General features: G+C 36.4%; 1 protein-coding gene across 5 annotated transcripts in view; it reads right to left on the bottom strand.

Moving 5' to 3' along the window:
* LOC121379874 (sodium/potassium/calcium exchanger 2-like) overlaps positions 1–13,464 on the bottom strand; it is a 132,227-nt gene that overhangs the window by 20,907 nt on the left and 97,856 nt on the right. The gene's annotated exons all lie outside the window — the stretch shown is intronic.

The following is a 13,464-nucleotide window of genomic DNA, read 5'->3' as shown; positions in this document are numbered from 1 at the left end:
TATTTATTTGATGTCTCAAGAACAGAAAACACAAAACAAAAAACCTTTGCTTGGAAACTAGTTTACTACCCAGATGGAGAAAGTCATGCACCCCCAAAAATGATGTTCACACATGTAGTAGAAGCGTCAGTAACTGGTGTAGCCACCATTAGCATTCACACATTCTTGACAACGTTGGCGCATGCTGTTAACCAGGCGTTGGAAATAACGTTGAGGAATCGCTTGCCATTCTGCAACTAATTGGTGAGCCAGTTGCTGGAGGTTGACGGCAGGGACGTGATGTGATCGTACTCGCCGCCCTAGTTCATCCCACGCACTCAGTGGGTGACAAGTCTGGTGAATATGCAGGCCAATCCATGTGCTGAAAGTTCTGCTGCTGCAGGAAGTCAGTCACCACCCTGGCACGATGAGGTCTTGCGTTGTCGTCCTGGAACCAAGCTCCTGGTCCAATCCGCTGCAGAAGTGGAATTACAAAAGGTTGAACAATCTCGTTGAGATAATGCTGACCAGTCAAATTTCCATTAATGATGTACAGAGGGGTTCTGTGATTCATGGATATGCCCACCCACACCATTACACTTCCTCCTCCAAATGGTAGATGTTGAACAACGTTGACATCAGCAAATCTTTCTCCTTGATGACGGTAAACACGAGCCCGGCCATCACTGAACTGGAGCAAGTACTGTGACTCATCTGTGAATAATGTCTCTGCCCATTGACCATGATTCCACCGGATATGACGTCTGCACCAATCAAGGCAAGCCCTTCTGTAATGGGCAAGTTGCTGTGGTCAGACTACAGGACGCTGACATCGCAAACCTTGGTCTTGCAGACGATTCCTAATGGTCTGGTCAGACACATTGTTGCCTGTAGCAGCTCTGAGTTGATCACGAAGACGCTGTGCGGTTACAAAATGCTATCGCAAAGCCGTTATCATCAGGAAACGGTCTTCTCATGCTGTTGTTGATCGTGGTCTTCCAGAACGGGAGCGATTCTGAATAGAATTAGTCGTCCTGAACCTCTGCCAGAGTCTACCGATAACGCTTTGGCTTACATTTAGATGGTGAGCCACAAATCTTTGAGTGTGTCCATCTTGTAGCCAGCCAATGGCCCTTCCCCTGTCTTGCAAACTGAGTTGTCATCGAACCATCTTCAAATTTAAAGTGATGATGAAAGGAAAATGCTCATCCCTTTTATTGCTAAAATTGGCATGCATTGAATTACACTCATGCTAAGCACGTGCAAATGGTGCACGAGGTGTCACAGTGGGAGTATCGAGGCAGGTTGTCATTTTAGTCTGACTATGTTTTTGCTTCAAATCCATGAAAAGGAAATCTGGGTTAACTTAAAAAGTTTCTAAAGATAAGGGCAATGATTGCATGTCCCTTAATAATGTTAATATTCTAACCCTATCTGGCCTAATAAAAACATACTTCCAAAAATGATCAAAAAGTTTCTTTGACCCTTAACTTCTTTTGAGTAGTATATATTTATAATATATATATCTATATATAATTATCGCAAATAAAACATACTATTTACAGCATTTACACTTGCAGGCACGGGACATAGCCCAGTGGTAAAGTGCTTGCCTGATTAGCGGTCAGTCTGGGATCAACCTCCATCGGTGGCCCATTGGGATGGGAATGTATGAATCCTATGGATGTCATGTAATAAACAATTACTGACCATATTTCGGGCAATATCAGGTTTTATGGATCTAAGAAATTGATATCAGTTTCTTCGGTCCATAATTATCAATTATGGCTGGAACAAATTGATATTGACTAAGGCCAAATATCAAGTTCTTTTTTCAATAAAACCTGATATTGCCCGAAATATGGTCAGTCATTGTTTTTTGACATAATGACATCCATAAGATTTTTACATATGGCAGTTTTGTTTATCAGAATCAAAATATGGCAATGCTTATAATTTCCTGCAAAATGTGTTCTCAGGGTTTCTGCCCGAGGGTAAAACGGGTATGGCGCCATACCCAAAATGTTTTGCAGATTTTAATTTTTTTTAGATAATATTTTGACAAAATTAATTACTCTTATCATTACTGTATGATTTTCTGAACCCTAACCCTAAACTTAACCCATTTTATTTCTGGGGGAGGCCCTCCATATCCTATGTTGACTGTGGTTGCATTCACTTCCATAGTGCCATACCAAAAAATTTCTTTCTGGCAGAAACACTGGTTCTGACAAGATTTAGCGACGTCACTTCCTCCTACAACGTTGTATAACAAGCAGAGGAATGTGGAAAAAAACAGTTGAAATATTACCAAGACAAAAATTAAATTAGACACACTATATATAATATATGACCAGCAAGAGTGTCAAAATCATTAATAACAAAATAAAAAACCAAAATGTGTAAAATCTGAACCGAATCCAACTGCGTTTTGTTGTATCATGTACATTTCTAAATCTGAATTTTACGAGTACTGACCTTGTCCATGTAGTATTTATGGAATTAAACTATGAATAATGTTGTTATATGGACAGCAAATAATTTTGTCACAATTGGCAGTTGACATTGCATTATGTCACCTACTCATTAATTGGATAGAATGTTTCTCTTCTTTGTTTTCATTGGTTAAAAATCTGAGATCAATATATCACTTTTGATCGGACCGGTGGGACCGACTGAGGGCAATTAATATCACTATTTACAGAAGGTCATGTCACTGGTTTTCAACCAATAAGAATACAGATATATTTTCATTATATAATAAAACCTGATATTGCCCTCAATGACAGTCTATAATTGATAAAATTTAACATTGTTTCAGGCTATCTTTATGGCATGTGTCATGACAATATCGCTGCAACAGTTGTGGTTTGTGAAACTGACATCATCAATGTATATCTGATACTGCAAATTGCTTTTAAAAGTATAACAAAGTTAAAATTGAAAAAATAAATAAATAAACAAATAAATAAATACATTTTAAAATGTTACCATATAGCCGAACTTGTTGTTTTATTCTTACAACAAATGGAAAATATTTACTAAATGCTTATTTGAGCAGAAATGTAGTTGCAGCTTACTTTATAGTATGTTACTGACATCGATTGTGTAGTGAACTGAATCAAATGTAATATTGGTTATATACTTTAGTTTATGGATAATAAATATTCACACTACCTGCATGCCACACAACACAAAATTTATGGAACTTGTTTCTGAATTCTCGCTCGGAAATAAAGGGGAAAAAAACTTGTTCCATATAGTTTGTATACCATAAAATTTATTAATATTGCAATCTGTTTAGTTTTTTTCTCAAATATGTACTAAGGTAGTGTGACATGTAAATTTTGCAAACAACTTGTGGTAGGGCATGAACAGTGCAGAATTTATAAGCATGCATCCACCACTACCCACTTCCACCGTTTACAGTTCATATTCAAATAAATACACATTTAGAGAATACTCATTGAGCTACGAGGCAATACCATTTATCTTGCACTCGTGAAACTATGGAAACTATTCTTACACACAATTGACCGCATAATAGAGAACAACTGGTTATGACGCCAAAACGCATCTAGGGAAAGATAATTTTTCTTTCCCTATTTCTCTCTGCCCATATAGGTAATAAATATAAATACCTAATAATATATAAACATATATGTATAACAAGAAGGCTTAATTAAATTGTATGTGCTTCCGAATTTTTTTTTCTTAATTCTATTGATTAAAATCCTTCCTGTTTCTTTTTGTCAATAAGCTATTAAAATATTATACAGTGCTGGTTTTGAACCAATTGTTGGCTCTGCATGGGGATAAAAGAAAGAGCTAATTACACTGTCGTGTATGTAATCTATATCCCGATTGAGAAATGCATCCTGATAAGCAATTTCTCTCAGTTTTTTTAACTAGCGTTTTCCACTGGCTGGTTCTTCACAAAGAATATGTCTGCGACAAATTAACTTGTATTGATTGAATATTGGAAAGTGCACAGATGTCAAATCTGAGTTTGAAACAAATCAGGACGGTTTTCTCTAGACACTGTTTTATAACACCTGGCTTTCTTAATTGTCCAGCAAATATTATGTTTTGAAAATTTAAAACTGATTAGAAATTTAATGTTTTAGAAGTGTGCTGCTTGATCTCTGAAACTTGTTTAACAAACTGCAATGCGATACAAAACAAAAACAAAATGCTCACTGTTGGCCACTGCCCTAACAAATCTAGTCTACATCATAGTTACTAAGCAATTTAACATTTGCAAATAGCATATGGTAGCTTAGCTGGACATGTGTAACAGATAGATCAATTTTCAGTAAGATTTGAACCATGGACCATCTGTGCAAAAACTCTTGCACTCTACCAACGCTATAGTCAACATATGTGTCTTCTACAAGTGTTTTATCAGAACCTGTAATCCGAACAGGGCTAAAGGACACTCAAGCTAACTCTGGGTTGGTGTCAGTACTGCATGGGAGTGAACCCAGTATCTAGCACACTTAAGGCCTTAGGCCGATGGCAAGTATGACGCCAAGATTGGTTAAAAACCATCCATTTTTTACTTCTAATATGTCAAGCATTCTAAAACATTTTAGTTTGGTTTGTACATCATGTAATTCTGAAAATTGCCTTAGGAAAAACAAATTCTGAGGCAAAGGTAGGTAGAACTTTACTTTGAGCTAAAATACATGTACACTTTCCCTCTGAATTTGTATTTTAAATTCCTACAGGCATACCACTACTACCTTCTCACAATAATAGCTAGTTAGATGTCTGAAAAAAAAAAACCCTCCAAAAAACGCTGACATTAATCAATTTCACTTCAGCTTTACATCAGCAATGGTGAATGCAAACTGCGAGGCTCTGTATAGACATCTAAAATCAGACCTTTTATAGTAGTGTAATGAGGTGATCTGGGAGATTTATTACTTCAGACCGATTTAAAAGAAAAATAATTAAATGTATGCAGCACTTTCAAATATAACATAGAGCCATGTGTTTTTGGAGCTTGTTAGGTAATGCATCTGAGTAATGCTTGTTACACCATGACAGCCTCATCTAGATGCCATTACCTTGCTACTGGAAATAGAGCAGGCCGGTCTGGCTGTATACACTTCATGTGCAAGAAACAGGTGTTATGTACACCACATGAGACATCATTATTACACATACAATGTGCACGCAAAATAAAGATGAAATTATCTGACAACGACTTGCTAATGTGCGTATCAACTGTGACGTCTCGAAATACATACATGCACATTTGTGTTTTCATTGCATGTATCACTATACTTATCTATTTTGACATAAGTACATTAAAAAAACAATAATCCCATGGAATTAAATGTCTCGCCTCCCCAGTGCGTGTTCGAGATTAAAAAATTTGGGCAGTAGTATCCCAGTTGGATACTAACATTTCCAAATCTGGTATCCCACCTGAGAATTTAGTATCCCACTTAAATGAAATTCATAAATAACACCATAACAAACTTGGATGACAATGTTCTCGTTCCCAGTCTATTGCTACGCTGCAATCAAAATCATGGAATTTGTGATATTCGCAATCAAACGGAATCAGCAAAAAGATTTGCTGCATCTATTTTTGAGTAATATTGACAAAAATTAATATTTAGCAGTAACCTATAAGTGTTTCTGACATTACTAATGATAAACCTACCTGTATCAATTTTCTGCAGATGTGGAATCAATACCGCAAATAAAATTTGAAGGGAGAAAACATCCAACAAAAACAATAGTGACTTAGCGGTTCCCAGTCTATTGCTCCAGTGTAGCATTAGACTGGGTACAGGTTGGTGGTGGTGGTGGTGGGGGGGGGGGGGGGGAGGAGAGGAGATATTGTTATGGCATAGCATTAGACTGGGTACCAGCTCAAAAATACTTTTACTTAACTTACCAGTAAATGACGACTTTCAGTTTTAGCGAAAACTAAAAACACAGGATTAAAAAAACCCCACCCAACAACATTATATGGCATTCCGTTTGGATACTAGGTTCTTGAAGTCTAGTATCCAAAATTAAATTCTGGTATCCCTGTGATATTGGAATACTGTTAATCTCAAACACTGCTCCCATAAATGTTTTCAATGTACTGTGATAAACATCCATATGTGCAACAACAAAATAAGTTTTAATGATCTCGCGTTACAGTTTATGAGAAACTGATCTAACTGCGAAACTTTAATGTAAAAGTTGTTGTTGCCATCATCGCTGCCATCAGAAAACTAATCCCTGTATCTTGCCTTTATACTTTAAAAAGGTGAGACAAAAATATATTTTTATCTTGCAACTTTTTTTTTCACATTTAAAAGGCTTTCAAGGAAGTTTCCAAACCTGAAGTACATGTAGCAAGCTTGATGAAAAGAGCTAAGTCTAAAAGTCAATTCATACTCGGATTGGTGACCTCATGCAAAACTGAATTATTGTGTTAGTTTTTAAGGTAAATTAAAAAGCGTTGAATAAACGCACACCAAAATTTAATATGCACTTGTTGAAACCACTCTTAATTCACTAAAAAATTAGAATTCGGTTTGAACAGAAGTACAGTAGGACTGGGCGAGTCAACTACTCGCCACAAGAGTCGGCATTGCATGTTCTTGTTGGCATTGAAGTATGTATCTAAAGTCTGTCCCATCCTTCTACAAAAATGTTTTTTATTAATAATTTCAGTTTGGTTTGACGCAAGAAGAAAGGGTAAGTGTTTTGGAAATAACAAAAATATAACAAAAAAATCAGCTCAGAAATAAATAACTTGTAGTGAAAAAAAGAGAAACTTTGTTTTGTTTCATGACACCACTAGAGCACATGGATTTATTAATCATCGGCTATTGGATGTCAAACATTTGGTAATTTTGACATATAGTCTTAGAGAGAAAACCCACTATTGGATGTCAAACATTTGGTAATTTTGACATATAGTCTTAGAGAGAAAATTCGCAACATTTTCCCATTAGTAGCAAGGGATCTTTTTATGCACTACCCAACAGACAGGATAGCACATACCACAGCCTTTGCTATTATGTCGTAATGCACACTGGCTGGAACATGAAATAACCAACTTGTAGTAAATTCCATAGTATGAAAAAAGGTGCTCCCTGTGGGTCAGGCTATAGCTAAGTGTACACACAAGCTGTTGTCACTAAACAGAACTCTATGACCATTCGAGTTTACACAAAAATCTAGATTACACAGAAGCTGTTTTCGACAGAGTCAATTGTATGTGTAACTTGTGTTCTGCACAAACAGCCCAAATATACTGAACCGCAAAAGAAACGCGAGATTTTTAAATGTCATTTCTATATGGTAAATTATAACAATTTATTTCGGGGATGTAACTGTCAATATTACAAGACATGCTGGTTTATGACTGAGACCCAAATTGCAGGTACCCTTTCAACTTTCCATGAAACGACACGCCAAAACGCACCTGTCTCGAAGGCCGTGGGTGGCAGTCGCAAACAATTGTCATGAAAACCGAAATGCACGTGCATCTCGTGGAGGTTATGGGTATAAAAACCAACTTGAACCGCGTTCCTGGCATTCGTAATTTGCACGCATCAGGTATGACCCGATTGTCAGAAGCGCAGAGAGAACAAGCTATCGGCCGATTGCAAGCCGGGCAGCGTGCCCTGGTTGTTGCTAACGCTTACAATGTCCATGCCAGCACCATCCATCGTCTACAGCAGCGGTACATCAACACCAACAGCACTGCAGACAGTCACTGCAGCGGGCACCCCCGGGTGACCACGCCCAGGCAGGACCGCTACATCAACCGGCAACACCTCCATGATCGCTTCAGAACGGCCAGCATGACAGCTCGCGCGACCATTGGCACTGGACAGCGACCCATCAGTGACGACACGGTACGACGTCGACTGGCCGCCAACAACCTGTTTTGCCGACGTCCCGCTCGAGGACCTGTCCTCACCGCCCGCCACCGTCAGACACGACTACAGTGGGCTACACAGCACCAACATTGGCGGCATCAACAATGGAGGTTGATAGTCTTCTCTGACGAGAGCCGGTACTGCGTTTCCAACTCGGATGGCAGAGTGAGGGTGTGGCGTAGGAGGGGTGAACGCTACAGAGACGCATGTGTCCTGGAGAGAGACCCGTGGGGTGGCCAAAGCATCATGGTTTGGGGTGCTATAGGCCTGAATCAGAGAATTGGGCCCCATTTGTTCCAAAATGTTGGTGCAGGCAGAGGGAATGGCATCACAGCGCAGCGCTACGTTGACCAGATTCTAACACCTCACATAGTGCCCTTCTTCACGCGTCACCATAACCACGTGTTCTAGCAGGATAATGCTCGCCCCCACACGGCCAGGATCACCATGGACTTCCTGCGTCAGCATAACATCAGAACCATGCCGTGGCCGGCTCTCAGCCCTGATTTGAACCCGATTGAACACCTGTGGGATGAAATCCAGAGACGGCTTAACCAGGTGGTCCCACGGCCGACAACTCGTGTGCAACTGGAGGCAGCTTTCCTGAGGGTGTGGGCACAGGTGCCAATGGCTTTTGTGAACCGCCTCGTGCACTCCATGTACCGACGGTGTATGGCCGTTTTGAACACCCAGGGAGGACATACACGGTATTGAACATGTCACGCCCTACAATCTCGATGTGCTGGATCCCCCCACTACCTGAACACAGGCAAACGACCCAGAGACTGTGGTCAAAGTGCATCCAATAAATTGACTTTATCAGATTTTTCAAAATTTATCTTTGATATTAATAAATTGAAACATATTTTCTCAGCCACACATGTGTCGCGTTTCTTTTGCGGTTCAGTATAGATTATATGTGTGCCCAGTGCCCAGGGATGCATGCTTCAACATAAGCACAAAAATAAATTCTTAAAGTAACAGACTTTACTTTCAACTCATAAAAATGGACACTAAGCTTAAATCTACAAACCTGTAACACATTTGGATAAAGTTACAACAAGAGTTTGCATGTGATGTTGAAACAGTGAAATAGACTAGAACTCGACTCAATAACCGTTACTTCTCAGTCACACATGCATTTTTAAAAATATGAAAAATACATTTTGTGATATAAAAAACACTTTGGATGACCAGAAACACTTCGGATGTTTGGAAATGGATAATCTAAAAAATAAATCTAAGTAAAGTATGATTTCAGTTATTAAAAACGGCTCTAATAGTGAAAAATATGCCTGTGTTTAAAACTAGGGTCTGTCACTTTAATTACAGTTATATGGTGTCCGTTTATACAGATAATGATCAAGAGAGGAAACCCACTGCCACAATGGATCAGCAGCAAGGGATCTTTTAGACAGGAAAGTACATACCACAGTTGTTGAGACTGGCTGGAATGAGAAATGGCCCAATGGGACCACTAACAGAGATTGATCCTAGACTGACTACACATCAGGCAAGCATTTGACCATTGGGTGACATCTTGCCACCACCCCAATTTTTTTTATAAAATAATAATAAATGGAAATAAAGTGACACATTAATTCAATCAGTACAGGTTTTCAGTTAGCCTCCACTCCATTTTTATGAGCACATAATTATTTTCATTCTGCTTTGAAATATTTTCATTCTGCTTTGAAAATGTATAATGTTGTAAAATTGTAAAACAAAAGTATATATATATATATATATATATACATACATATATATATATATATACATATATATACATATATATACATATATAGACATATATATAGACATATATATAGACATATAGACATATATATAGACATATATATAGACATATATAGACATATATATACATATATACATATATATATACATATATATATATATATATATATATATATATATATATATTATCTCGCCTTCATGTAAAATTCTTTGATCTCATTGGTTGTTTGCCGTTGGACAAATCCCTTATCCCTCTGTGGGCGGAGCCAAATTCTCTTATACCCCATCTGTAATTTCCAACAGTTTCCAGCCGCCCCAGTTAATGCTAAAGCAATAATTAGATTATAAATAACATTGATAATCAATCAAGTATACATAATTAATTTTATTTTTACTATAAAATACACTATTTCAATACTTTTAAAAGCTGCAATGTTGAACTCGGTCACCTAATTACGGTCGTGGTGTTATTGTATTAATGCGCGATTAGCAACAGTTGTTTTTTTTGTTTTTTATTTTTTATTTTTTTATTTTTTTTACTACATACATTTCTGATAAAAAAAAAGTGTTTTTTTTTATTCTATTTTTATTAATATCTGTTTCAGACAATTTCGTATTACAAACATTTGAAGTTAAAAACTTGTTTATCGATGGAACTATGTTTCGTCACTGGCAAGTGGTTTCGTTCGCGTCCGCGTGGTACGGCTCCGTTAATAAATTGTTAACAATTATTGTCTGGCGTTATTTTGATTACTTGGCTATATGGTTTAACATGTCGGCAAGATAAATTCGTTGTAGAAGCATCTCTCGGGGTATATGGCTTTTTATGTACCCTCTGTGTGCTCTTTTACCCCCTCGCCTTCAGCTCGGGGTAAAAGAACACACAGAGGGTACATAAAAAGCCATATACCCCTCGTGATGCTTCTACAACTTATAATATACTCATGGATAAAAGTTCTCTTGTACCGAATAAAATGCTTTCAAACCAACTGCAAAGTTTGTAAATGTTTCAAATTTGACAAAGATGACTTTGCAAATCATTTCATGTTCATTAACGACCAATAAATAATTTCTTGAAAATGATTTATTTTTCCTTCATTACCATTAAACATTATATATATCTTTGGCATTACATGCACAGGAACTTTTTTCCGTTAGTATATATTTATGTTGAAATGTCTGATTAAGTTAATTAAAGACTAAGCATACGTTGTATTTTTTACAACAATCTGTAAAATTATATCCATTTGACGAAGCCTTTAATGACTCTTGAAATAGCCATTCCATGCTGTTTATTTGTAGTAGCTAATACAACCCTTGGGGCAGCATACTAATCTAACACAGAAACATGTAACAGAACAAAGAAAAAGAACAGATGATGTGTAGCTTGTGTAGATAATATATTAAACACCTAAGGCCAAATCCATAAAGCCATTCTAAACTGAGCTAGTGACAATTTGATAAACTGCATACTAACTCTTATCATATTGCCAAGCGTTATTCATAAAACCATTCTATTGTGGTCGCAAGATTCTGAATTCTGTACAAAGTTAAAAGTTGATCGAGTACCTCAAGTCACTATAGAGAGATATATAGAGGATAATAAACAAGTTACCAGTTAATATAAAATTTATGTCCTGAATGAAATAATTTTTAGTTGTCACGAGCTTTAGTGATTAACAAATGAAATTTATTTCATGAGGGACATAAATTTGATAATAACGGTACCGAGTTTGTTATTCTATTTATTACACTAGCTATATTTTCTCTAAAAGCCTTTATTTTAGACGCACATGCATGTACATGTATAGAAACGATACAAACCACTTTATACACTGTTCTGAGTATTGCTATAACTTTGTATTTTAATCATGTTCACTGATAATGTTAAAAAACAAAAGTTCTCTTTATTCTGCTAAAAAATCTACAATGAATTGCATTAAAATTACATTTTGTTATAAATTTAACACTGAAAACAGACAGTACTGAATGCAAAGTCTTTAAACTACATGACGTCATATTGTGTGCTTGCCAAATCGTGATGACGTCATATTTAGTATCGACAAGGTCATTGGTTTATAAGAGTCAAATCGTTCAATAATACTGTACGTTATACCAATGCAGAATATTTCTCACTGAGAAAATATGGAAAATATGGAGAATACCATTTACTTTCCAATAAACTGCTTCAAAATGTATCGAGCAAGAGAAAGTTAATTGGACAGATTTTAAAACAGTGACATATTCTATTTCTTACATAACTTCAAAAATCAGCTTTATAATAATAATAATAATAATAATAATAATAATAAAATCTTTATTTATAGAAGGTAACTCAGGTAGTTATAGACTATTCTCCCCTGAGGCCTTCTTACTAATTATAACAACAATAATAATAACAATAATCATATTAATTATTAAAAATAAAAACTAACAAAACCATACATGTATGTACAATATATATACAACCATAAAGATATTAAGACATAATTATGTAGAAGAGCAATCATGTTCCTAAAAAGTGTTTATAAATTTTGTTCTTAAATATATTTAAACTAGTACATTTTTAACATCATTAGGTAAACTCTTCCAGATACCAACTCCAAAAAATTGAAAGCTTTTCTTGTAGTGCTCTATTTTTGGTTGGGGAGCTAACATATTTCCATCATCAATGGAGCGAAGTTCATAAATTGATGATATTGGATTGAACAGGTCTCTGAGGTACTGAGGAGCAAGTCCGTTTAATGATTTATATACAAGAATGGCTTTTTGATATTCAACTCTTCTGTTTAGTTTTAGCCACTTCAGTTCATGAAAAAGTAAATCTGTTGGATCATCAGGTGATTTGTCAAAAATAATATGTGCTGTTCTTTTTTGTAATTTATTTATTCTTTCTAAGTCTAATTTAGAACAATTTCCCCATATGGTCAAGCAGTAATCGAATAATGGTTGAATATAAGCATTAAAATACAGTATTCTAATGTTTAGAGGAAGATACTTCTTTATTTTTGCTAGCAGAGCTTACGATTTGTCATGAGAAATAGGACATGTTCTAATCAGTACAATTCCGGTACGACATGTCGTATAAGACTAAAGTTGTTCCAATTTAGCTGTTCTCACAGTACGATTCGATCGCATGTGACAAGTCGGTACGACTAATTGCATAATGAGAACGCACCTTAATCAATCAACAATCAAGTTCATTTCCAAGAAATTCTATCTGTTCATGCCCACTTTAGTAATACCCAAACCTTGGCTTTTATCAAAGTATTACTTTGATGTACGAAACTGACATGCTTCAAGGGTTGAACTTGATAATAAATCAGACCATACTTGATCGTTGGGAATTTTATTTTGGTATAAAATGTTAAGTGTTTAATTTTGTATTACCAGTAATATTCCTTTTGGCCACTGAATTACTTCAAATTATTTGTATTAGTCCACTGTGTCAAAAAATCCTACCCATTAAGTGCTGACAAATATACTCTTTTATTCATTACATCATATCACACAATCGCCACCTGTGGGTCAGACAAGGGGTGCAATTAACATTTACAGCAATTTGTGGCAGTCGAGCGCACACATTAAAAGGTGGAATTTCAGACACCGATGAATTAGGCGTCTTGTTGATTGGACGTGCAAAAACAAATCTAGCAGCCTGGTGGACTACCGGGTTTAGACATCTGGTAACCCAAGCGAGAAATCGGTAGCTAAAATACCCCGGACTACCGCTAAGACTGAGCCCTTCTAGGTTTTAAAAATGGACGGCTTTTCGCAGGGTACTATTTTGAGCCCTGCTGTGGCACTGATTAAAATATGTCACAGC

Source organism: Gigantopelta aegis, chromosome 2, assembly GCF_016097555.1.
Source record: "Gigantopelta aegis isolate Gae_Host chromosome 2, Gae_host_genome, whole genome shotgun sequence".
Taxonomy (NCBI): Eukaryota; Metazoa; Mollusca; class Gastropoda; order Neomphalida; family Peltospiridae; genus Gigantopelta; species Gigantopelta aegis.
The sequence above is the reverse complement of the archived record's forward strand: the minus strand, read 5'-3'. Positions and strand labels throughout refer to the sequence as shown.